The sequence below is a fragment of the Stomoxys calcitrans genome, chromosome 3, assembly GCF_963082655.1.
Source record: "Stomoxys calcitrans chromosome 3, idStoCalc2.1, whole genome shotgun sequence".
Taxonomy (NCBI): Eukaryota; Metazoa; Arthropoda; class Insecta; order Diptera; family Muscidae; genus Stomoxys; species Stomoxys calcitrans.
Genome location: NC_081554.1, coordinates 178,672,222 through 178,698,221, shown reverse-complemented (window position 1 = coordinate 178,698,221; position 26,000 = coordinate 178,672,222). Strand labels below are relative to the sequence as shown.

The following is a 26,000-nucleotide window of genomic DNA, read 5'->3' as shown; positions in this document are numbered from 1 at the left end:
GATGGATATACAGATGTCCAAATTAATTGAAATTCATAAATGCTGGGATATTTATATAAAAAAAAGTCTATTTGGATAAGAGTTGAGTTATTGGAGGGCAATACACACATGGTGATAGCATGTTTATAGATAAAATATATCACAATATATTATATATAAGCAGAAAAATATTATTTATTATTATTAAAGGGTTAGTTGAATACAAATTTATGTAAATAAATATTTTACATTTTGTTTTTCCCACGAAAATCTCATTAAGGTATATTGCTCATATCAATGAATTCTGACTATGTCAAGTATAACACAATTATAAGGGGTTTGTTTGTTACTAAGCCAAGTTGGACTGCCGCACAGTAAATCAATAAACGAGTTTATGGACGTTTTAATAACAATTAGAGTTTTCAATTCAGACCCATACAACGACAATGTCAATAAAACAGTTAAAAGCTCCAACAAAATCAGGTTCAACAACCGTTTTGCTAAGTGTTATACTGTTATACGGCATGTATGTTTTAAAGCTAGAGGAGGCAACCCTCTTTATATTTCGGGATTAGAGAACACAAAAACAAATATTTATCATCGAAAATAGCATTATTGTTTTTCAAAATGTTCCCCATAAAGATCTATACACTTTTGCATGCGTTTGAACCAATTGTTGAAGCACTTTTTCCACTCTGATTGAGGTATCTCCAAAACATGCATTATGAAAACACCAACCTCTTCCTCAGGGGTCGAATAACGTTGACCTCTCATTCTATTTTCAACGTACGGGAATAAAAAGAAGTCATTCGCTGTCAAGTCAGGACTGTAAGGCGAATAACTCTTCAAATCGATGTTTTGAGTGCTCAAAAATGCAGTTCATTCGTAATTTTGGAGCATTTATTTCGACCACGAGCCTTTTTTTAAGCCATTGTTAAATTGTGTGGGACCCAACACGAACAAATTTTTTTGACGATCAAATGTTTATACAATATTGAATGTATGCTGGTCCCACTAATGGCTAAAGTTGTGACTATCTCACGATAGGTCACATGACGATCTTGCAATATCAGTGTGAGGCGCACAGCATCAATGGTTTTTGGAACAACAACTAATTTTGGACGACCTTCACGAAATTCGTCTTGGAGTCAATTACAACATGGGTTGAATTCACCATATCATCTATAAACACTAGTTCTGGATGGAGCTTCATCGACAAAAATTGAGTTAATCCACGTCAAAAATTGTAAACAAGTAAAAAGACGTCAAAATCGGCCGAGCCGAACTTTGGTTACCACCACCTCGGGTATATACGTAAACCACCTTTCGTCAAAATATTGATCTTTTTAGTAGCTATATCTAAAAATAAACCGATCTGAACCATATACGACACAGATGTCAAAAAGCCTAACATAAGTCACTGTGTCAAAATTCAGTGAAATCGGATTATAAATGTGCCCCTTAATGGGGCCAAGATTTTAAATCGAGATATCGGTCTATATGACAGCTATATGCAAATCTGGACCGATTTGGGCCAAGTTGCAGAAAAATGTCGAAGAGCTTAACACAACTCACTGTCCCAAATTTCGACGAACTCGGACAATAAATGCGTTTTTTATGGACCCAAGACCTTAAATCGAGAGATCGGTCTATATGGCAGCTATACCCAAATCTGGACCGATATAGGCCAAATTAAAGAAAGATTTCGAGTGCCCTAACACAACTCACTGTCCCAAATTTCAGCAAAATCGAATCCCGATAAATCGAGAGATCGGTCTATATGGCAGCTGTATTCAAATTTGAACCGGAAGGGTGTCGAAGGTCCTAACACAACTCACTGTCCCAAATTTCGGCGACATCGGACAATAAATGCACCTTTTATGGGCCCAAAGCCTTAAATCGAGAGATCAGTCTATATGGCTGCTATATCCAAAGGGGCTATATGGAAGGGCCTAGCACAACTCACTGTCCCAATTTTTGGCAAAATTGGATGATAAGTGTGGCTTTTATGGGCCTAACACCCTAAATCAACGGATCGGTATATATGGGGGCTATATCAAGATATAGTCCGATGTAGTCCCCATCCTTCGGTGGTGGGTATAAAAATAATCGCTCAAAAATATTCACAATTTAATTGCATTTTTTGGACGGAATAAATCTTTAAAGTTACAGTAATACACAAATAGCGCTTGTATTTCAAAACGTTCTGAGTACGTATAACCTTAAAAATGTCAAGTTTTACGATAGAGCTGTCAGTTGGCAGATTATGAGACGATTTGGACCGTTATAGGCACAGTTTTTGAAAGTCAAACCAAAAACTTGCCTCGGACCAGCAGCTCGACATCGTTCGCATAAGCGATAACCCTCGTGCCGTCCCCACCGAGATCCATCAGGATTTCATTAATTAAGAGGTTCTACAGTATCGGTGATAACATCCCTCCTTGGGGAGTTCCTCTGGTCACCCGCCTTCTGACTACGCTATCTTCCAGGTTGGGGAGATTAAGGGGTGAATCCCCGTGCGCTCCAGTGCGGCGACTATCGCCCCAATCTCCACATTATTGAAAGCCCCCTCAATGTCCAAGAAGGCCGCCAAAGTGTAATCCCTCTGTCGGAGAGACGTCTCGACCTCATGTACCACCTCGTGAAGGGCCGTCTTCACCGACCTGCGTGTTGTGCCCCACTGTTCTCCGGCGTAAGTCCCCCTCTCACCTGCTGGTCAATCAGTCTTTCCAGCATTTTCAGCAAAAACGATGACAGACTAATAGCCCTATAATCCTTCGTCGTACTGTGGTTTATTCTTCCCGCCTTGGGAATAAAGACCACCTTGACTTCCCTCCATGCGCTCGATTGTAGGACCATGCCAGGCTCGCCCTGAAGATCTGCTCAAGCCATGGCAGGGTGTCTCCAAGGGACTCCTGTAGCAGTGCCGTGATAATTCAGCAAAAACAATGACAGACTAATAGGCCTATAATCCTTCGTCATACTGTGGATCCGCCTTGAGGATAAAGACCACCTTGACTTCCCTCCATGCGCTCGGTATGTAGGACCATGCCAGGCTCGCCCTGAAGATCTGCTCAAGCCATGGCAGGGTGACTCCAAGGGACTCGTGTAGCAGTGCCGGGATAATTCCGTCAGGACCGGCCGACTTAAATGGCCGGAAAGTGCGGACCGCTCACGCTACCTTCTCCTCGTCCACGATGTCCCTAGGGAGGTCATCCGTTAAGGGCACATGTCCTTATCGCCGACCTCTTCCTGGCCACCTGGGAAATGAGCCTCCACCACGAGTTCCACAGTCTCCTGTCCATTCTTAGTGTAACTCCCGTCCGTCCTTCCTCCTCAGAGAGCTAGGCGTGATCCTTTGAGAGCAATATGCGCAACCTAGATGCCGCACTAGTGCTTTCCAATTCCCCACAAAATTTTGCCCGGGAACACCTCTTCACTTTTCTAGTCTCCTTCTTGAACTTGTCAAGGGCGTCACGATACTCGTTCCAGCCTTCTGTCGTGTTCTCCCTCTTGGCCTTGTTAAAAAAGTATTCTGCTCTTCCTCCTGAGCACCTTCAGTTCCGAGCTTCTGATATATCTCGTATATAAACCGATTTTCTAGTTTGATTTCTTAAGCCTCTAGAGGGCGCAATTAATATTCGAGAGTTTTTAAGATTCGCCTAAGCTGAATTTAGCGCGATCTTATTTATAAGGCAAATCACACACAAATCTCAATCCAAATTTAATGCTCAAAACTGATTTCTCCTTTTACGAGAAACAAGGTCATGATGCAGCCAACTTAATTTTTAGACTATTATCATTTTGCGTTTAGTAGCCCGGAATCCAATTACCATGTCTTAGCCATTTTGGGGCAGCTATAACATTTACTCAACATGGTCATGAACATGGAATATGGAACGTGCAAGGCGCAATCAACCAAGCATATCAAAGCATTTCCCAGTCTCTCAGAAAGATGAATAGAAGAAGTTAAAAAAAACACATTTTTCTTAGTGGCATTAACAATACATGGAAGTTCTTTGAATTCGAAACAAGAAATTAAAAACCATACAAAACTTTTAACTGGTTTCTCTGCGAGTGGCCATATTAATAAGAAAACGAATGAAAAAAAACCAAAAAATAAAAAAAAAGTTTATATTTAGCTTTAAAGTAAGGTTAAAGTGTTAATAAGTGTACACTTATAAAAAGTTTAGGAAATCAAACCACAAGCATGACTCATTTCTTTTAAATAATTAAACCAAACAAAGAAAAAATCCCACCAAAAATTTGGGTTAGAACAACAAAATCAAACGTTTAGTTTGCTTTTATGGCTTAGTTTATTAATAACAATAAACAGAAATAATCAGAAAAAAAACGTTTTCTTTATTCTTAGAATTGAACTTTTTTTTTAGTTATGAAATTCCTTGTCATGATATAGAAATTCAATCCAATTCAAACAACAATAGCTCGACTAAAGCCATGATGACTACAACACCTTTCTCTAAGGAGTAAAGTCAATTTGGGTTAAACATTCACTTGGCTAAGTGACAACCGAAGAGGAGGAGAAGCCGACATGCCATGCAAGTTGAGGTGAGTCTTAAATATTTGACATAAACAAGCAAAGAATTTTCATCAAAACATACAGCAATGAGTGGCAGTTTTTGCCTAACCGCTCCTGTCTCATTTGACAATTGTTGTCCTTTTTGAGGTTTACTCTAAACAAACCAATCCATACAAAGAGCGAGAGAGCGGGAGTAGGTGAAAGTGAGAGAGTGCCAAACAGCATATTAACACAAAATGCATAAATAAATAAAATATAAGGAATATAATCAAAAAACAAGTCAAAAGAAAGTTTAATGCCATGTAGTAATGCAATTTATTTTTATTTTTGTTAGTAAAGAATAATTTCCAAACACACACACAAACACACACCTACTCGCGCCGACACTCTCTCAACGGTAGTACTGAAAAAAATCGATTTTTTGCCAGGTTTCCCTGGCCGCGTAAAAAGAAAACAAACGAAAATATATCAACGTTTACTTCAAACTAAAGTCCGAGTGTGAGTAGAAAATATCCTAAAGCACTGAGTAAGAAATACAAAACATACAATACTCTCTGACACACGAAAACGCACACCTTCAACTACTACTACAACAGGGATGTGAAAAAGGACACACATATTCCAAGGAATTTTGGTACTAAAAGTTTAACAAGATTATTGGAACTGTCAAAGAATTTGATTGGCTGGACTCTAGAAGTCATGGTGTGATGCTAATTTCATTATCAAAAAAAAAACAAAAAAAAAGTTTGCTGGGATATCAATACTAAATGCACACCTTCCAATAAAAGAAGAAAGAGCAAAACAAACTAATTTTCCTAAACATCTTACGATAATAAAAGTTTGCGAGGAATAAAAGGAATAATCAGAATTGATTGAAAAAAAAAGTTTGCTGGGATATCAATACTAAATGCTCACCTCCAATAATATAAGAAAGAGAAAAAAAACGATATTTCCGATACATTTGAGTTAATAAAAGTTTGCCAGGATTAAAAGTTATGTCCTTAACCAGAATTGATTGAAAAAAAAACAAAAAAGTTTGCTGGGATATCAACACCAAATGTACACCTTCAAACAACTGAGGAAAGAGACAGATTTTCCGTTACATTTTACTTAGCAAAAAGTTTGCCAGATTAATAAGATTATCTGGAAATAGTATTGCCTAACACTTTCATGAAGTGTGAGAGAAAATAGAGGGTTTGCTGGGATATCAATAAGTTTCATTTAATTGAAACATAATAGATATGCCAAAACTTATTTTGTTGGCATTCTTATTTGAAGGCAATTTGATTTTTATTCCCAGAAGATTAATTTGTATTATTTTTATAACAAATGCATAAGATTCCATATTCCCGCGAAAAAGTTTGCTGGGTAAAAGTTAAAAAAAAAACAAGTGTATAAATATTTCCTCAACCATATATCGTTCCTTAACAGAAAAATCTTTAAATATGGTTTGCAAAATAATGAATTTTTTATGATAAACAACCACAAAGTTTGCTGGGTAACATATTTCAAATATTTAATTAAAAAAATGTTACAATCTTGAAAAATTAACCATAAATTATTTTTTATTATTAGAAATAAATTGGTTTCAGATGTAATTTCTAGCCCAGCAAAATGACACGATTCAATATTCCTGCCAAAAAGTTTGCTGGGATATTAAAATTAAAAAAAAAACAAGAGTTTAAATATTTGCTCCATCATATTTCGTTCCTCAACAGAAAAATCTTTAAATATGGTTTGCAAAATAATAAATTTCTTATGATAAACAACCACAAAGTTTGCTGGGTAACGTATTTCAAATATTTAATTAAAAAAAAAATTTACAATCTTGAAATATTAACCATAAATTATTCTTTATTTTTAGAAATATATTGTCTTAAGATATTATTTCTAGCCCAGCAAAATGATACGATTCCATATTACCGCCAAAAAGTTTGCTGGGATATTAAAATTAAAAAAAAACAAGTGTTTAAATATTTGCTGAATCATATAACGTTCCTTAATAGACAAATCTTTAAATACGGTTTGCAAAATAATTAATTTTTTATGATAAACAACCACAAAGTTTGCTGGGTAACGTATTTCAAATATTTAATAAAAAAAAATTTACAATCTTAAAATATTAACCATAAATTATTCTTTATTTTTAGAAATATATTGTCTTAAGATATTATTTCTAGCCCAGCAAAATGATACGATTCAATATTCCCGCCAAAAAGTTTGCTGGGATATTAAAAATAAGAAAAAAAAACCAAGTGTTTAAATATTTGCTCCATCATATTTCGTTCCTTAACAGAAAAATCTTTAAATACGGTTTGTAAAACAATGGATTTTTTATAATAAACAACCACAAAGTTTGCTGGGTAACATATTTCAAATATTTAATTAAAAAAATGTTACAATCTTGAAATATTAACCATAAATTATTTTTTATTATTAGAAATAAATTGGCTTCAGATGTAATTTCTAGCCCAGCAAAATGACACGATTCAATATTCCTGCCAAAAAGTTTGCTGGGATATTAAAAATAAGAAAAGAAAACCAAGTGTTTAAATATTTGCTCCATCATATTTCGTTCCTCAACAGAAAAATCTTTAAATACGGTTTGTAAAACAATGGATTTTTTATAATAAACAACCACAAAGTTTGCTGGGTAACATATTTCAAATATTTAATTAAAAAAATATTACAATCTTGTAATATTAACCATAAATTATTTTTTATTATTAGAAATAAATTGGCTTCAGATGTAATTTCTAGCCCAGCATAATGATACAATTCAATATTCTCGCCAAAAAGTTTGCTGGGATATTAAAATTAAAAAAGAAACAAGTGTTTAAATATTTGCTCCATCATATTTCGTTCCTTAACAGAAAAATCTTTAAATACGGTTTGCAAAATAATGATTTTTTTTTATGATAAACAATCACAAAGTTTGCTGGGTAACATATTTCAAATATTTAATTAAAAAAGTGTTACAATCTTGTAATATTAACCATAAATTATTTTTTATTATTATAAATAAATTGGCTTCAAATGTAATTTCTAGCCCAACAAAATGATACGATTCTATATTCCTGCCAAAAAGTTTGCTGGGATATTAAAATTCAAAAAAACAAGAGTTTAAATATTTGCTCAATCATATAACGTTCCTTAATAGACGAATCTTTAAATATGGTTTACAAAATATTGATTTTTTTATAATAAACAACCACAAGGTTTGCTGGGTAATATATTTCAAATATTTAATTAAAAAAATTTTACAATCTTGTAATATAAACCATAAACTATTTTTTACTATAAGAAATATATTAGCTTTAGATATTTTTTCTAGCCCAGCATAATGATACAATTCAATATTCTCGCCAAAAAGTTTGCTGGGATATTAAAATTAAAAAAAAAAAACAAGTGTTTAAATATTTGCTCAATCATATAACGTTCCTTAATAGACGAATCTTTAAATATGGTTTAAAAATTATTGATTTTTTTATAATAAACAACCACAATGTTTGCTGGGTAACATATTTAAAATATTTAATTAAAAAAATTTTACAATCTTGTAACATTTACCATAAATTATTTTTTATTATAAGAAATATATTAGCTTTAGATATTATTTCTAGCACAGCACAACGATTCAATATTCCTGCCAAAAAGTTTGCTGGGATATTAAAATTAAAAAAAAAAACAAATGTTTAAATATTTGCTCAATCATATAACGTTTCTTAATAGACAAATCTTTAAAAGCAGTTTGCAAAATAATGAATTTTTATGATAAACAACCACAAAGTATTTATAAAGAGAAATATTTGAAAATATACCAAACAAAAAAACCTGTTGTAATTATTTAAACCAAAAAGTTTGCTGGGCAGTGCAAAGTATAAGTAAAATATAGAGAAAAATGTTAGCTAAGTATTAATATGGAAATAAAAATAAGTCTTCACAAAGGGAGTTGTTGAATCAGGCAGATATATGCCTGATGACATTACTCTATTGAATGTCTCTTTTTGGATAGATGCCATTGAACTTATACTAAAAGATCGGTTCTGCCGGCGTCCTTCGATGGTTCCCCAAAATCAATATTTTCAATACACTTATTACTAATACATACAAATGTTTCTTACATCTAAGTTCTTTGTACAAAATACGCATCTAGTGCATTTATAAAGTCCATTTCTTTATAAGGTCAATGCCTTTGCATTCTCCCGAAAAGTTTATAAAAATTGTAGCAATGTCAGCGTAAGTGTTTAGCGGCCGTGACAAGGAAAAGAGTTAGCTGGCCACCATGGTTGTGCATTTTCACATTGTTGCTTATGCTTAACTATCGATTGAGCATTCGCTCATGTTGACTGTTGCTTAGTGTAATTTGACACTCTCTTTGTTTATAGTTATTTGGTTGGTTGGTTGGCATGAATGCATGAGTACGCTACTTTAATTTTAATTAAAAGGGCAACAACATTAAATGATTTCTTATTTACACTAAAAAGTTTGCTGGGATATCATAAATTGTAATTTATTCCATTATAAAGGGTGATTTTTTAGCTATTATCTTTTTGGCAACACTGGTTTAAACAGCTCACGCATGTTTCGTGTTTTGTTTCACTGTCAAACATTTTCAGTTCGGTCTATAACTTAACTATTAATGGTCGTACAAAAGTACAACGCTTGCAAATTATTGAATTCGATTCTTCTTCTTCAGCGACGAAGCTCATTTTTGGCTCAATGAGTACGCAAATAAGCAAAATTTTTGATTTTGAAGTCAAGATCAGCCAGAAGCATTGCAAGAGCTACCAATGCATCCAGAAAAAGTCACAGTTTGGTGCGGTTTATGGGCTGGTGACATCATTGGACCGTACTTCTTCGTACCGTACTGACGCGAATCGTAACGTAACTGTGAATGGTGAGCGCTATCGTGAGATGATATGCAATTTTTTTTTTGCACAAAATGCAAGAGCTTGACTTGCAGGACATGTGGTTTCAACCAGACGCATGCCACACAGCACACGGAGCAATGGACTTATTGAGACGCGATTTCGGTGAACACTTTATTTCACGTTCGAGACCGGTCAATTGGCCGCTTAGATATTGCGATTTACCGCCTTTACACTATTTTTTGTGGGGGCTATGTAAAAGCTCATTTCTATACAGACAATCTAGAGGGCGCAGTTTTTGTCTGATTGGGCTGAAATTTTACACCACGACTTCTACTATGACTTTCAATATACTTGCCAAAAATGGTCTGAATTGGCCCATAACCTGGTATAGCTACTATATAAACCGATCGCCCGATTTTACCTCTAAAACCTTTATAGGGCGCAACTCTTATCTGATTTGACTGAAATTTTGCACGATGGTTCGAATAGGCCTAAAACCTCATATAGCTCCCATATAAACCTAACTCACAAATATATTTCTTTGGCACAATTCCTGTCGGATTTTGCTAAATAGGTGGGTTTGTTGTCATATAAACCAGATCTCGCATCTTGGTTTCTTAAGCCCCCAAAGAACGCACCTGTATGGTGCGCACCGAAGAACCGGTTTGGCTGAAATTTCGCATGAAACTGTTTTGTCTTGACTTCCAATAAATGTGAAGAAGGGTCTATATCACTTCATAACCTGATATAGCTTCCATATAAACCGATCTCGGATCTTGAATTCTTGAGCCTCTAGAGAACGCAATTCGTATCCAATTTGTCTGACATTTCGCATGAGATGTTCGGGCCTGATTTCTAACAACAGTGCTAAGAATGGTCTAAATCGGTTTATAACCTGATATAGCTGCTATCTTGACTTCTTGAACCTCTAGAGGACGCAGTTCTTATCTAATTTGGCTAAAAGTTTTCTCATCCTATTTCCAATAACCAATAACCAGATATAGCTGTCATAAAAACCGATTTCGGATCTTGACTTCCTGATCCTTTAGATTGTGCTTATGCTATTGGACTGAAGTCTTACACAAGGTTTTTTGTTTCAATTTCTAACAACTGTGGCAAATATGGTCTAAATCGGTTCATAACCTGATATAGCTGCCATATAAACAGATCTTCACATTTGTCTTTTTGGGCCTCTAGCAATTATCACCCGATTTAGCTGAAATTTTGCACGTAAAGTTTTGTTATGGGTTCCAACAGCCTTGCCAAGTACATTCAAAATAGGTTTATAGGAGCTATATCAGGCTCCCATATAAACCGATTGCCCCCTTTGACTTCTTGAGCCCGCAGGGGCCCAATTATTTGGCTGAAATCTTAAACATGGTATTTTTTAAGACTCCTATTGGTCATGACAATTACGGTTCATCTACATCTATATATACTTGAAAAAGTCATTCAAAAAACATCTCAAAGTTGATTCATGGTGGAGGATATATAAGGCCCGCCCGAACCTAACGCGCTTTTACTCGTTTTTTAATTTCTCTTTTTTTCGATATTCATATCATAAAGTTTGTTGGGTTACGCAAAGTATAATTTCAATATTTAGTAACATATTTGCTTAAAACTTATCCTTTGCTAATATAAAAATTTTCTCCAAACACACTTAACAGATTGCGAATTCATATCAAAAAGTGTGCTGGGATATCACAAAGTATAATTTTCCAAATAGTCAAATAGTTGTCTATAAAATACAAATTATTAATGGAAAAGAAATGTGATTTACAATAAAAATCCTTTTTGAAATTCATACCAAAAAGATTGCTGGGTAGCACTAATGTTTAATATTTTAAAATATATTTGATTAAAATTATTCCCCATAAATACTAGAATTATGTATTGGGAACATAAGTACAGTAATTAATCTCATGTATACTATGATTTTATATTCGTACCAAAAAAGTTTGCTGGGTAACATGGCTGCCAAGACCAATCTCCTGTTTTAAGGTCTAGAGCCTACAAGAAATGCATTTATTACCAAATTTCGCTATAATTTGGAACAGTGATTGGTAGTGATCCCCTGACATTCGTGCCGCTTATGGTCCAGGTCGGATCATACGTGGTCTAATTTCATATAAAACCGATCTTCCGGTTTAAAGTCTTGAAAACATAAAACCCACATTTACTAGCCGATTTTTATGGAATATGGAACAGTGCGGTATATTAGTCTTCCCGATATATATGGACCACATCGAACAATATTTTATATTGATGTTATATAGACCGATCTTTTGGATTCAAGGTCTTCAAGATTCAACAGCAGTCCCATTTATTACCTGATTACGCCCACAGATTTTCTTGCCGAAAATGGTCCTGACCATATTTGTATATAAATACTTTATAGGCCCAGTTTCTAATTAATCTTCTTGAGCTTATACATTTTTTACTCGATTTTGATATTGAACAGTAATAGATACCATACCAATTGTCGAATATGGTATGGTATCCACGTTCGGCCCAGTCGAATTTAATGCGCTTCTAGATGTCATACAAAGGCTATGAAGTGAACAAAATTTTACCGAACTTGGATTGTATTTCCCTTATTCATTAATTATGTACTAATAGTCGAATTTGATTTTTGATTAATGCTCAAATAGTTTGCTGGGTTATATACTTTTAAATACAAAAAGGCTAATATTAATAAAACCCATAAAATATGATATGATAAAATATTCCAATGGTGATTTAAAACTTGATTTGATTGCAAAGTGTTTGCTGGGTCATTACCAGCAAACACCCAAAAGTTTTTCTTCATCCATAGCAAAATGTTTCCAAATGTTTCAGTATTTATTTCTCTTTGAGAAAGTTAATAAGGTTTCCTAAGAGATCTACCTAGAAGTTTTGCCTTTTTTAGCAAAAGAAATGTTTGATTACATTTAGATTAAGGTAAGAAGTACGTGCCAACAGCTTTTGAACCTTTTTCTTAAAGATATTCAACCCAAATATCAATGTCAATAAACATATTTAGCTAGAGAAAGGTTTTGTTGAATATTTATTGAATTGACATTGTTATTACAAGAAGCTCTCTATCTTTGGCATACATTTTCTATGATATTTACATGTTGGATAGATAAAAAACAAAATAAAAGAACAAAAAGTTTGCATGCGCCTGCCAAAGATTCATCGGAATCTTCTGATGATGAGTGTGAGTCACAGTTATATTTCAAATGAGTAAATGTTTGCATATTTTATAGGTTGAAGAGCAAAACCAGGAGTTATTAGAAATATTAGGCTGGGAATATAACAAATACTGATAATGCTGGTAGTGGAATTGGAAAGTCATAAAGTCGTATGCCCCAAATAGTTGTCATTATGTGCTATAACTAGTGTCCGCATTTAAAAGCAATTTTTTTATTACCACCTCATCTTTTAAATAATATATTGCAAAACTTTAGGTTAGGTTAGGTTTAAGTGGCAGTCTGCTATTAGACTCACTTAGACGTTTACGACCATTGTGATACCTCAAGAACAGAAGAAGGAAGATGCCTTCCAGTTCCTACCATTGAACCATCCAAATCGCTTTAAAAAGTCCAAAAACTTGCGTTCACATCCGCTAAATCAGACAGGTTCTCAAAGAAAGGACAACCTAATGTGGAACTCCTTCTGACTGATAGTGCGGCACACACACACAAAAGGTGTTCTATAGTCTCTTCTTCTCCGATGTCCTCACGGCTTCTGCAAAAGTCGTTGCTGGCATCCTTCAGTCTGTCAGTATATTTTCCGGTTAGACAGTGACCTGTCATGGCGGACACAATGACTGAGACGTCTGTTCTAGCCAATGACAGCAAAGGCCACATAGTTTTGGAATGCTCACAGCTCCCTCTTTGTGACCATCTATCATTCGGGCCTGGTCCTGAAAACTTAGCTTACATGTCGCTAGAGGCATAACCACAGATTCTAGTATCTCTGGAATGTGTAGGGTAGTTCCTAGTCTCGCAAGCTCGTCCGCTTTACAATTCCCTGGCATATCTCTATGGCCCGGCACCCAGAACAGGTGAATTATAAACGGTTCAGCCATCTCGTTGAGAGATCTGGGGTTTTTGTGTTCAGAAATACTTTCTCCAGGGATTTAACGGCTGCCTGGCTTTCCGAGAAGATATTAACGCCAATTGTCGTAATGACATTATATCTTAGCCATTCCACAACTTCCTTAATTGCATGGATCTCCGCTTGATACACACTGCACACCGCCGCCACATGAACAATGAGAAAGCCCCCTTGACCTTACGGCAGAGGTCGCAGCATTTTGTCTAGCCACAATGTCCAGAGGCATAAGTTGTAGCATTAAATTCAGAGCATCAGATGGTGTCGTCCTCAGTGCGGCTGTGATGCACAAACAAGCCATCCCTTGGATCCGATTAAGTATTGAGCAGTAGGTGGACTTTAGAAGCGCCGTCCACCAGACCACAACACCATATAGCATTATAGGTCTGACAACTGCAGTATAAACCCAATGCATGACACGCGGTCTAAATCCCCAACTTTTGCCAATGGCTCTCTGGCAGGTGTATAGGCCAAGAGTTGCCTTTCTTGCCCTTTCCAAAATGTTGGATTTGAAGTTCAATTTCCTGTCCAACAAAACACACAGGTATTTTGCGCTTTCTGTAAATAGAACTTTCTCTCCTCCATAGAAGACAGGTTCCACCGTAGGCGATCTCCAGGGATCTTTGCCCTAAGATATGATTCTATCAGCCTCTTAAGGGTCTTCTGCATAAAGGATGACAGAGATATGGTTTTCCTGCTTTCAGAATGAAAACGACTTTCGTGTGCCTCCATTCCACAGGTATATATGACATTCTGATACAAGCAGAGCATATCTCCCTAAGCTAAGGAACCAGTCTTGTAATTCAACCGGCGATACATAATCAGGGCCAGGCGACTTAAAGGAGTCCAAACTACTTATCGCCCAAAGAATTTTGGGCTCAGACACAATTTGCCTAAAACCCTCCGACGAATGCATACCAGTGACAACCTCTTCTGTCGCCACGTTGTCCGTTGGAGAATTTCCCGGGAAATGTGTATCAACGAGTAGTTCTAGTGTTTCCTCACTAGACATTGTCAATACACTCTCTGACTTCAGAATATACCCCACCGTAACTGTCTCGATGACAGAATCTTCCTTAGTCTAGATATATCCTCCACGGAGCTGCAGAATTCTACCCAGGATCTGTTCTGAGCCTTTCTCAGGGCGCCCTTATATTTTCTTAGCTCAGCCATATAGATGTGCCAATCGTGTATTGCTCTTGTAGCTTTAGCTCTGTGGAAGAGTTTTCTGCAGTCCTTCCTTAGACCAACCTGCTCTGGGGTCCTCAAAACTTTGATTACACATAAAAATGCAAGACTAGTTAACTTAAATCTGATGTTTACATTGCCATTATGGGTCGTGTAGGGAAATTTATTAGCAAAGCTTAAAAATAATTCAACGAACATTTCATTAAGAGATGGCGATTTTCGTTTAAGTTGAATAACAAAGGGCCTGATTTTTCTTCGGGGTCAGACACCTTCCTAATACACAAAACTCTGCGCGCCTCTCTTCTCCAAAACACAGAAAAGCAGATTGGAATGAGATCATAAAGTTAACCCATTGACGCTTTATTACCCTTTTTGTATTAACCCCTCATAAGTTCGGGTGGCTATAAGGAACTTCGAGGAATCGTCAATAAAACAGATTCTGCCTTTATCCCTGTTAGCTCAATACCCCAAGAATAACCCAATTTTCTACAAACAGCACCAGTGTTCCTGCCTAATCATAGGCTCAAGAAATTTAACCTAGAGTTTGTCGAATTGCCAAGCTATAAAAGTAGCTAGACCATCTGAAGAGTTTCGGTAAAGGTAAGATCAATATCGAATCCCTGCATGAAGGTTGATCGAACAGCAGTCATATTAAACGACGCACAGTGGGCCAAACGGCGAAAAAATTTGAAATAAGCCCACAACTTTAACGCTGTTGATTTGAGCGGTAAGAGTAGGGCTCCAGACATGTGTAGAGAATGCATTGAGGATGTCAACTTGTTCTCTTTTTACATTCATTCCTTCTTTACGTTTTCTTCTATTTGATGACATTTTCAATAGACATAATGTTCATGGGGCCTATCCACTTTATGTTTTCCCAAGTGACTTAACCTTCAATTAGTGAATCCTGATGTCAAAGAGTTTAGAAGGAGCGTAGCAGATCTAGGTGCTTGAAATTGAGGTGAAATTAAACAAAGAAATTAACTTACAGTCAGTGGACAGTGTTTGCTATTATGACTGTTTTCTGAGTGTATAGCCCCCATATAAACCAATCGCCATAATTTGCCTTGCTACCTTCCACGGGATGATAGTTGACACCCTAGGCATGGCCTTGGTAAATCACAAAATAAGAAGCCTGTTTTTTTTCACGTAACCAACATGCAGGGGATGTGCCCTATATATACAGTGCATTGCGTTGGCAATTAGGAAAGTTAAGGGTTGGAGGAGCAAAGAGGGAGTAGTGTTATTGATATTAGTCTTATCAATTACAAACGGGCGTGAGTTCCTGACAAGTCTTATATTCCTGGTGAACATCCCAACGTCAGGGATAAGAAGAAGAATATCCCTGGAACACACGCCATGAAAATAACAATAGAGCAATACAACGCTACCCACATTCCGACGATGTTCAAGAGAAGCAATAGAGTTGGATACCCTACTGTCCCCAATCAACACCATCGCTCTCCGTTGAACCCGGTCAAGTAGCTCCAAGGATGATTTTGCAGCTCCTGCCCATATATGGGAGTTATATTCCATCCTCGGCCTGATGTAGGACGTATAGATATTGAGAAGATCAGAACAGGTGAAATATTTCTTGCACCGCTTAAGAAAGCCCAAACACTTGAATGCTTCGAATACGTGTTTTGACCAACGGACATCACATTGTATCTTCATGCCCAGACAATCAAGAGCATCTGACTGCTGAATATCTATACCGTCGATAGATATCGACGATTGAAGTGGGTCAATGAATCGCTTGTGAGACAAGAAACAGCACTGCGTCTTCTGTGCGTTAAAGTCTACTCTGTTCATTCTACCACACTCGGAAATGGCCAACAAATCCTGGGGGAGAGCGTCTCATCCATTATGCGCCTCCTGTCCACAATTTCTTGAGGACTGGGCCTATGGTCGAATGAATATGAATGACACAGACTACTGTCATCGGCAAATGAGTAGACTGGGATTCGAAGTCTGACCCAATAGATCGTCAATGAAAATAAGAAAAAAGGAAGGGGAAAGGGAAAGGACAAAGCCTTGTGGCACGCCTGCGGTCAATGTATACTCATCTGATGTGAACCCATCTACAACAACTCGTAAAGTGCGATCTCTGAGAAAGCTCGATATAAATCGAACGAAGTTATTCAATTTGTAACAGCTTGAAATATTGATCTAGCACCCTATAAAGAACATATACTCTTGATCGTCTTGACATTCGGAGTAGACCTATTGAAATCACAACAGCGTTCGAACGAATGACATTAAAATGGTTCTTCGATTTGACTTCTTGAGCTTTTAGAAGCCTCATTTGGCTGAAATTTTGCACGGATTGTTTTGCTATAACTTCCAACAACTGTTCCAATTACGATCCAATTCGTTCTATAACCTGATTTAGCTTCCATATAAACCGATCTCCTTGTTTGACTTCTTGCGCCCCTAAATGCCCCAATTATCATCCCATTTGGTTGTAATTTTGTACCATATCTTCTGTTAAAAATTCCAACAATTCTGTCGAATACGATCCAAATCTGTGTCGAATACGATCCAAATCTGATATAGCTCCCATATAAGCCTATCTTCCGATTTGACATCTTTAGCGCCTTGAGGCCGGAATTGTGATCCAATTTGACCGAAATTGGGCACAAAGTGTTTTTAACGACTTCCGATATTCGTGGCAAGTACGATTCAAATCGGTCTATAACCTGATATACATACCTCCCACATAAACTGATCTCCAATTCGTTCTATAACCTGATTTAGCTTCCATATAAACCGATCTCCTTGTTTGACTTCTTGCGCCCCTAAATGCCCCAATTATCATCCCATTTGGTTGTAATTTTGTACCATATCTTCTGTTAAAAATTCCAACGATTGTGTCGAATACGATCCAAACCTGTGTCGAATACGATCCAAATCTGATATAGCTCCCATATAAGCTTATCTTTCGATTTGACATCTTTAGCGCCTTGAGGTCGGAATTGTGATCCAATTTGACCGAAATTGGGCACAAAGTGTTTTTAACGACTTCCGATATTCGTGGCAAGTACGATTCAAATCGGTCTATAACCTGATATACATACCTCCCACATAAACTGATCTCCAATTCGTTCTATAACCTGATTTAGCTTCCATATAAACCGATCTCCTTGTTTGACTTCTTGCGCCCCTAAATGCCCCAATTATCATCCCATTTGGTTGTAATTTTGTACCATATCTTCTGTTAAAAATTCCAACGATTGTGTCGAATACGATCCAAACCTGTGTCGAATACGATCCAAATCTGATATAGCTCCCATATAAGCTTATCTTTCGATTTGACATCTTTAGCGCCTTGAGGTCGGAATTGTGATCCAATTTGACCGAAATTGGGCACAAAGTATTTTTAACGACTTCCGATATTCGTGGCAAGTACGATTCAAATCGGTCTATAACCTGATATACATACCTCCCACATAAACTGATCTCCTGATTAGTCTTCAACGGCCCCTAGAAGCTTCAATCTTCGCCTGATTTGACAGAAATTCGGTACTTAAAGTAGCCCTTCAACAAAGTTCATTTGAGTGGGGGGGTTCTCAAGATTCGGCCGTGCCAAACTTGGCACATTTTAACTGGCTTTAGTTATCTTCAAATATAAAAAAACACTTGCATCTTAAGCTTACTTAAAATCATTTTCCCTACCCAAAAAAAGTACCTACCTACAAAGGTACCAAATAATCACAACCCTGTCAACCATAATGTAGGGAGAAACGCGCCCTTTACAATATCAATAGCAGCATGTAGTTGTAGAGAAAATCTTTTGTGTTCATCCCAACAACAAAAAAACAAACACAAGTGAAACGAATAAAACAACAAATCCACATGAAAAATACCATTTACAATCTGTCAAGTGAAAAAACAAATATCATCAAAAAAAATAACAGTAGCTCGCTCACCTTTTTGTGTCAATCGGGATTTTCTTGCCGTTTTAGCCCCAAAACCTCCAACAACAACAAAAGGATATTTTCTGATTGGATAAGTTCTGTTAGGAGGGGGCGGGGAGGAGGCAAGGTTGAAGAGAATGAAGAGTAGTAAATCCGTTACGCTGACAGCGGGTTGTGTTTTCGTTTCACTAAATTTTTGTACTTAAATTCTCCCGTATGGCATGCGGTGTGGTTTTGGTTGTTATATTACATGGGCACCGTGACTCTTCTATTTGGATTTTGTTTGATGGAAACTTTAATTTGGTTTAATTCTCTGCTTTATATGGGATTACACAATGAAACTCTAGCAAATGATATATGGAAAGTAGACACAACACTATACTTTTGATTTGCAATTTTGCACTTTTGACTTTTTTTATGCACACTTACAAAACTTCCATTTTTTTTTTTGTTAACACACTTTGGTGTTATTTAAATTTATTTCATTTTCTTTGCTTCTCTTGTGGCAATGACTCTAATTTTTTTTTCTTTTTAGCTTTTCTTATATTTTTGGCATTACTTTGACTTGCTTGCTGTGTTGTGTATTACAATTAACTAAATTTATTTTGGTCTTCTTCTTCTTTTTACTTTTCTCCTGCTATGAACCAAAATCATATGCTCCAAGGACCCAACGTGTGTGTGTTTTATCGACAACAACAACAAAGCGGTATTTACAATTTATTGCACGACGACGACGAAGACAAACTTCACACTTCACATCTCAACCGCGAAACAACAACTGTGACTACATAGCTTGTCTTGACTATATTTTTCAAGTCACTCAGCTTTCGTTTGTTCGCCTCGTTGCCTTGGAGTGTAAAATGAGAGAGTTAAAGGTGAGCAAGCGCGAAAAACATAAGAAAGAAGATGTCTAATGGGAGACTAAACATATAAAGAGGAGGTGTAAACTTGTGTTAATTGAAAAACAAGTAAAAGCGTGGTAAGTTCGACCGGTCCGAATCTTAGGAACCCACCACCAAGGATTCTGCTAAAAATGTATGCAAATTAAATTAAGATAAAGGGCATAATTTTATTCTACATACTAAACTTCTGCCAAACCAACAAAAATTAAAGCTTCTAGGAACCGAACAAGGTTGGTCGAGAGACCGTTGTATATGGGAGCTATGTAAGGTTACAGACTGATTTGGACCATACTTGGGGCACAGTTGTTGGAAGACGTCACAAAACACCGCAAGCAAAATTTCAGCCAAATCGGACAAAAATTGAGGGCTGTAAGTGCTCAAGAAGTCAAATCGGAAGAACGATTTATATGGCAGCTATATCTAGTTATATACTGAGTTGGAGCGTACTTGGCACAGTTGTTGGAAATCGTCACAGAATACCGCATGCAAAATTTTAGCCAAATCGGATAAAAATTGCGGGCTGTAAGTGCTCAAGAAGTCAAATCGGAAGAACGGTTTATATTACAGCTATATCAGGTTATAGACTGATTTGGAGCGTACTTGGCACAGTTGTTGAGAGTCAAAACAGAACACTATGTGCAAAATTTTAGCCAAATCGGACAAAAGTTGTGGCTTCCAGGACCTAAAGAAGTCAAATCGGGAGATCGGCTTATATGGATGCTATATCAGCTTATTGACCGAATTGGATCGTACTTGACACAGTTGTTGAAAGTCATAACGGAACACTACATACAAAATTTCAGTCAATTCGGATGAAAATTGCGACTTTCAGGAGTCAAAGTCAAATCGGCAGATCGGTTTATATGGGAGCTAAATCCAAATCTAAACCGATATGGCCCATTTGCAATCACCAACGACCTACATCAATATAAAGTATCTGTGCAAAATTTGAAGCGGCTAACTTACCTTTTACTAATCGAACAACTGTGCCATGTATGGTCTACATGATTTCATAACCTGATATAGCTCCTGAACTCGAATATTGACTTCTTGAGCCTCTATAGGAAGCAATTCTTATCCGATATGGCTGAAACGTACAACGACTTATTTTTTTAGCTTAAGCATACTTGCTAAATATAGTCTGAATCGGTCTTCAACCTGATATAGCTCCCATATAAACTCATATTTTTTTTCTTGAATCCCCATAGGGCACAATTGTAACAGATTTGGCTGAAATTTTGCACAATGACTTCAACTTCAACATCCAAAATAAGTATGGTCCGAATAAGACCATAACCAGATCCTTTGTTTGCTTATTAAGTGATATCAGACAAATGTGATCCATGGTGGAGTGTATATAAGATTCGGCCCGGCCGAATTTAGATCGATTTCACCTTTACTCCTTCGCAGTACACCAAACTACGAATAACGGCCCGTCTACATAGTCTCCAACACCTTGGTGCTTTCTCGGTACGCTCCCAAATGAGACATTTTCAGTTTTGAGCCGTTTCCATTATCACTCCTAAGTACTTGACGTTGTCGGATGTTGGAATCGTTGAGGGCTTACCTTCACCTTTCTATTGACAAGACAGATTTTAGTCTTCTCGAGATTAAAATTCAATCTCATAGGTCTAACACATTAGTATACCATTTCCGTCTTTCTGATTTTACCTCTAAGAAATATCGCTGGCGTAGCAGACCGGGTTCAAACCGTTCCTCAGTCAGGATCCGTAATAGGTTATTTATGACCCCTATGGCGTACTCTATGCAACTTTCCCCATTATCTTTATGTCATTTGGCTCACATATGGAGACTGGATACAGTCTCTGAGAACCCGGTCTTAGGATTGGATCAGTGTTTCGGTTCGCACATTATCAAACCCCTCCTCGATGTCATTGTATACGTCTTGAAATCGAAAGATTGTTCTATTTTATGCAGTACCTCGTACAGGACAATCTACACCGAACTTCCCTTGACATAGCATGAACAATTCGCTGGATGTCCTACTCTTGATCATGGTATCCACTATACTCTGCATCGTTTTGAGTACTATGGGTATAAGGCTTACAGACTGGCAGGTTCCTAGGCTCGCTGTATATGTGAGGTTCAACTGGAACCTCATCGATCAGATTTTCCCAGCTTATTGTTATATCTGAAACCTCCTTCTTCTTCTTCTTATTTAGAAAGATATCTGCATTTATTGTAAAAAGGTCGGAGGCCACTGTAGCGCAGAGGTTAGCATGTCTACCTATGTCCCTGAACGCTGGGGTTCGAATCCTATCGGGAATATCAGAAAAAATTTCTTGGAACCAAAAACTACGTAAATCGATGTATTACTGTAGTATGATCTGCATCAGGATTCACTTAATAAGGTTAAGCCAACCATTTTTTTTTTTAATTTTTTTGGCAGTACTTGGCATTGAGAATGTCAACTTGTTCTCTTTTTAGATTCATTCTTTGAGATCCGAATTCACTTAATAAGGTTATGCCAACCAATTTTTTTTTTTAATTTTTGGCAATACTTGGCATTGAGAATGTCAACTTGTTCTCTTTTTACATTCATTCTTTGTTTACGTTTACTCCTATTTGATGACACTTTCTATCGGCAGATTTAACATCCTTAATGGTGTTAATGGAGCTTATCCACTTTATGTTTTAGCAAGTGCCCTAACCTTCTATTAGTGAATCCTGGATCTGGATAAAGAAAACCGATCCCAACTACATAATACAATATTCTATTGTGTTTTATTGCGACAGCGATGACACCTCTTCTTAATCTATTAGTGAATCCTGGATCTGGATAAAAAAAACCGATCCCAACTACATAATACAATATTCTATTGTGTTTTATTGCGACAGCGATGACACCTCTTCTTAATCGTACATTCTGTTATGAGCACGCGCTCACAAACCACAACAGAAAAGTAACCGTAATAATATAAAACTGAAGTTGGGACTCTCTCCTCTCCAATGAATGAATAACGAACGCCAGCAGCGCCAACAATAAAACCGACAACTCCAAACAGCAATTAATGTTGTTGTTGTTGTGTTGCTGCTGGGAGGCAAAGTTTCAAAGCACATACAACTGCAAACATTCGTTTTGCAATGAATTACGTTACGAATTACTACAATTCAAAATAACAACAACAACAACAATGACAACTAATATCTTTTGCTCTTGTACGCATGCCAAACAAAACAAAAATGTTCTCTGCATCGTTTTCCGTCTGGTGTGCGAAAAGGAAAAGAGAAAGAAAATCATAATTTGGTTTCAAATTGAAAGTAAAGCATATTATTATGACGTTAAAAAGAAAATGAAGCAATAACAACAACGTTTGCAAATAAAATATAAGCATTAAACTAGTAAAATGCTTGGCACGTTATAATTTATTTACATACAAACGTCAAATATTGTATTATGACGAAATGCGTACAATATACTTATATATGTATGAAATAAACTTTGTATTTGACCGCAGAGTTCGAGTTGCTAATGTTGTTGTTTTTTTTTTTGCTGTTTATTTTTATCAGAGTTGATTAATGTGACGTAAATAAATCCGAAAAAAATAAAGGGCGCCTTAAGGCAAATGGTTAACGAACACAATTTGAAAGCAGGTCACAAAGATACATACTTACATACATACATCTTCTTCTTTCAAACTTTTTCTTCAAACTTCTTTATAAAGCAGACTTGGAAATTTAATTTTATGGTAGCGTACAATTCAAGCAAGGCTTTAAATACGAGAGGCCTTGATAATACTGAGGGATTAGGATAGAATTCAGTTTTAAAACTCTGGGCTAGAATTCTGTCTCTTGGCATATACCGGTAATAGGCACACTAACACAGTTGAAAATTCAATTCAAAACCAACTTAGTGAAGATGCTATGTAAAATAACAACAATGCGTCAACCGAACGAAGCCACACGAAGTTGCTTACACTGTAAGTGTGCTAATTTTTTGGCTATGCCTGCAGGCAGGGACGTAGCCAGGGTGCCCCCCCCCCCCCCAAAAAAAAAAATTTAGTTTGTCTGAAGAAAAAATTAAATTAAATCTATTCTAAACAAAAATTTCATTAAAATGACAAAATTTCATATTTATAATATTCTACAAAGACAACATTTTGCTGAGGCGGGCCGCCTTAAAATTATTTTTCTTAAGGATAAAATTGTAATGAATTTCTTAGTAAAAACACAATTTTTCTAAACAAATTTTATGATATTTTTCTAGAGACAACATTTTAGCGTAATATTCTCTTATGACAAAACTTTAGCACGGGCCGGACTCCCTTTAATTTATTTTTAAAGACAAAATTTTTTTTTAAAGACAAAATTTTTATAAAAAAAATTATAAAATTTGTTCTAAAGACTACATTTTTATGCATTTTTTTAAGGACTAACTTTCAGCGAAAATGTCTCTAAAGACAATCTAACGAGATTTTTTTCTTAAACCAAAATTTAGATTTTGCATAAATATTTTTAAAGTCTTTTTATGATGCTTAACTGTCCCAAACAACGTTTCCAAAAATGTTTTCTATGGACAAATTTCAATAAATATTTATAAAGACAAAATTTTAACCCATTACGCCTGGCCCTCGATTTAGTTATCCGGTTTTGATGAAATTTTATATTTATATATAAAAACGCGTGATTGACAGATTGACTAACTGGCTGATTAACTCTCAGCCCAAACGGCTAAAGCATTTGTGAAATTTGCCAGAAATGTAGGTCTTGGGTCGTAGGCGCGTGATAAGATGGGGTTTTGTAAAGGGTGATTTTTTTGAGGTTAGGATTTTCATGCATTAGTATTTGACAGATCACGTGGGATTTCAGACATGGTGTCAAAGAGAAAGATGCTCAGTATGCTTTGACATTTCATCATGAATAGACTTACTAACGAGCAACGCTTGCAAATCATTGAATTTTATTACCAAAATCAGTGTTCGGTTCGAAATGTGTTCAAATTTTGACAAATTTTGTTCAGCGATGAGGCTCATTTCTGGTTGAATGGCTACGTAAATAAGCAAAATTGCCGCATTTGGAGTGAAGAGCAACCAGAAGCCGTTCAAGAACTGCCCATGCATCCCGAAAAATGCACTGTTTGGTGTGGTTTGTACGCTGGTGGAATCATTGGACCGTATTTTTTCAAAGATGCTGTTGGACGCAACGTTACGGTGAATGAACACATTTCGAACCGAACACTGATTTTGGTAATAAAATTCAATGATTTGCAAGCGTTGCTCGTTAGTAAGTCTATTCATGATGAAATGTCAAAGCATACTGAGCATCTTTCTCTTTGACACCATGTCTGAAATCCCACGTGATCTGTCAAATACTAATGCATGAAAATCCTAACCTCAAAAAAATCACCCTTTAATATTCGTACGTTTAGGTATTTAAAAAGTTCGAAATTGTGACTTTTTACCCAGCGCGAACGGCTGGGTTAAATTACGATTTTGGGCTCAAATTAAAGAACGTCTCAAAAAAATTAAAAATGGTGACGAAAATTTCCCAATATAGTACTGTAAGTTTGAAAAGTAGTACGTTTAGTATCGCAATTGATTATAATACACACACAAAACCAAAAATCGTTGACAGATAGTGCACTTCGCGAGAAAAAATTGTACTCAGCTGTTTACGGTACACTACCTGTTATTAATGTCATGGGTGCAGGTTAGTGACTTATCGTCCCGGTAATACAACTGTTTGTTTTCCAATTGCTGCGTAATATTAGGTGCGTTCGCGTACTTATCCAGTAACAATTGACAATAAAAACTTGCAGGAAACTTTGCTGAGAAAAACCCCTTCAGCAGAAATTCGCAACCTCTCATTTACAAAACTCTCCAAGTGTTTTCTACTCTCACACTCTCTCTTATTGCAAAAAGGAACGTTTATTTATGGAAATAAACGTTTGTGCAAATTTTTGAGTACGCGAACGCTCTGTTGTTGTTGTTGTTACAGTGTGTTGTACACTGAGGCGGCAGCCCTTGCCGATGAAGAAACCCATCGTGTCAATCCGGTACATACAACCGGCTGCCATGGGATTGGCGAACACTCTAATTGCTGATTGCAGCATAATGTTGCCAATCTTTTAAATTGCCTTAAAAAGTGTACGAGAAACCCAAATTTGTTAACAGGAGGTTTATCCCCGCGATGAAATAACGTTCCAGTTGGCTAAGACGAACTATATTTTTTTCTGCGAGAAACCCGCCCTTACTTCATTAAGTTTGGTTTCCCAACTTGTCACCTCGACAAAGTCAATGTCTATCACTATGTGTGTTCTCAAAATGTTGATAATTTGTCATAATTCACTTTTTATACTTATAAAAAAAGCAAAAGAATAAAGAAACACTTTTTAATTGACGCGAAAGTGCTAATTGTAACGAATGTGTGAAAGAAGAACTAAATCAAAATGTGCTAGTTGCGTTACTAAGTGGCTTTCGTGCGATGATAATATTGTTGCCAATCATATGTGCAAAAGATGGCAACTCTGTAACCGTTACTT

General features: G+C 36.4%; 1 protein-coding gene across 2 annotated transcripts in view; it reads right to left on the bottom strand.

Annotated features, from left to right (window-relative positions):
* LOC106085071 (protein numb) overlaps positions 1-19,349 on the bottom strand; it is a 139,316-nt gene extending 119,967 nt beyond the window's left edge. Inside the window, exons 1-2 of one of the 2 annotated variants that reach the window (XM_059364783.1) lie at positions 19,026-19,349; positions 18,609-18,939 (exon numbers count right to left, since the gene is read on the bottom strand). The gene's annotated coding sequence lies outside the window, so the exon portion shown is untranslated. Of the gene's footprint in view, positions 1-18,608 lie in introns of both variants that reach the window. The other variant, XM_013249102.2, reaches the window with a different exon arrangement.
* Between the last annotated feature and the right edge of the window lie 6,651 nt (positions 19,350-26,000).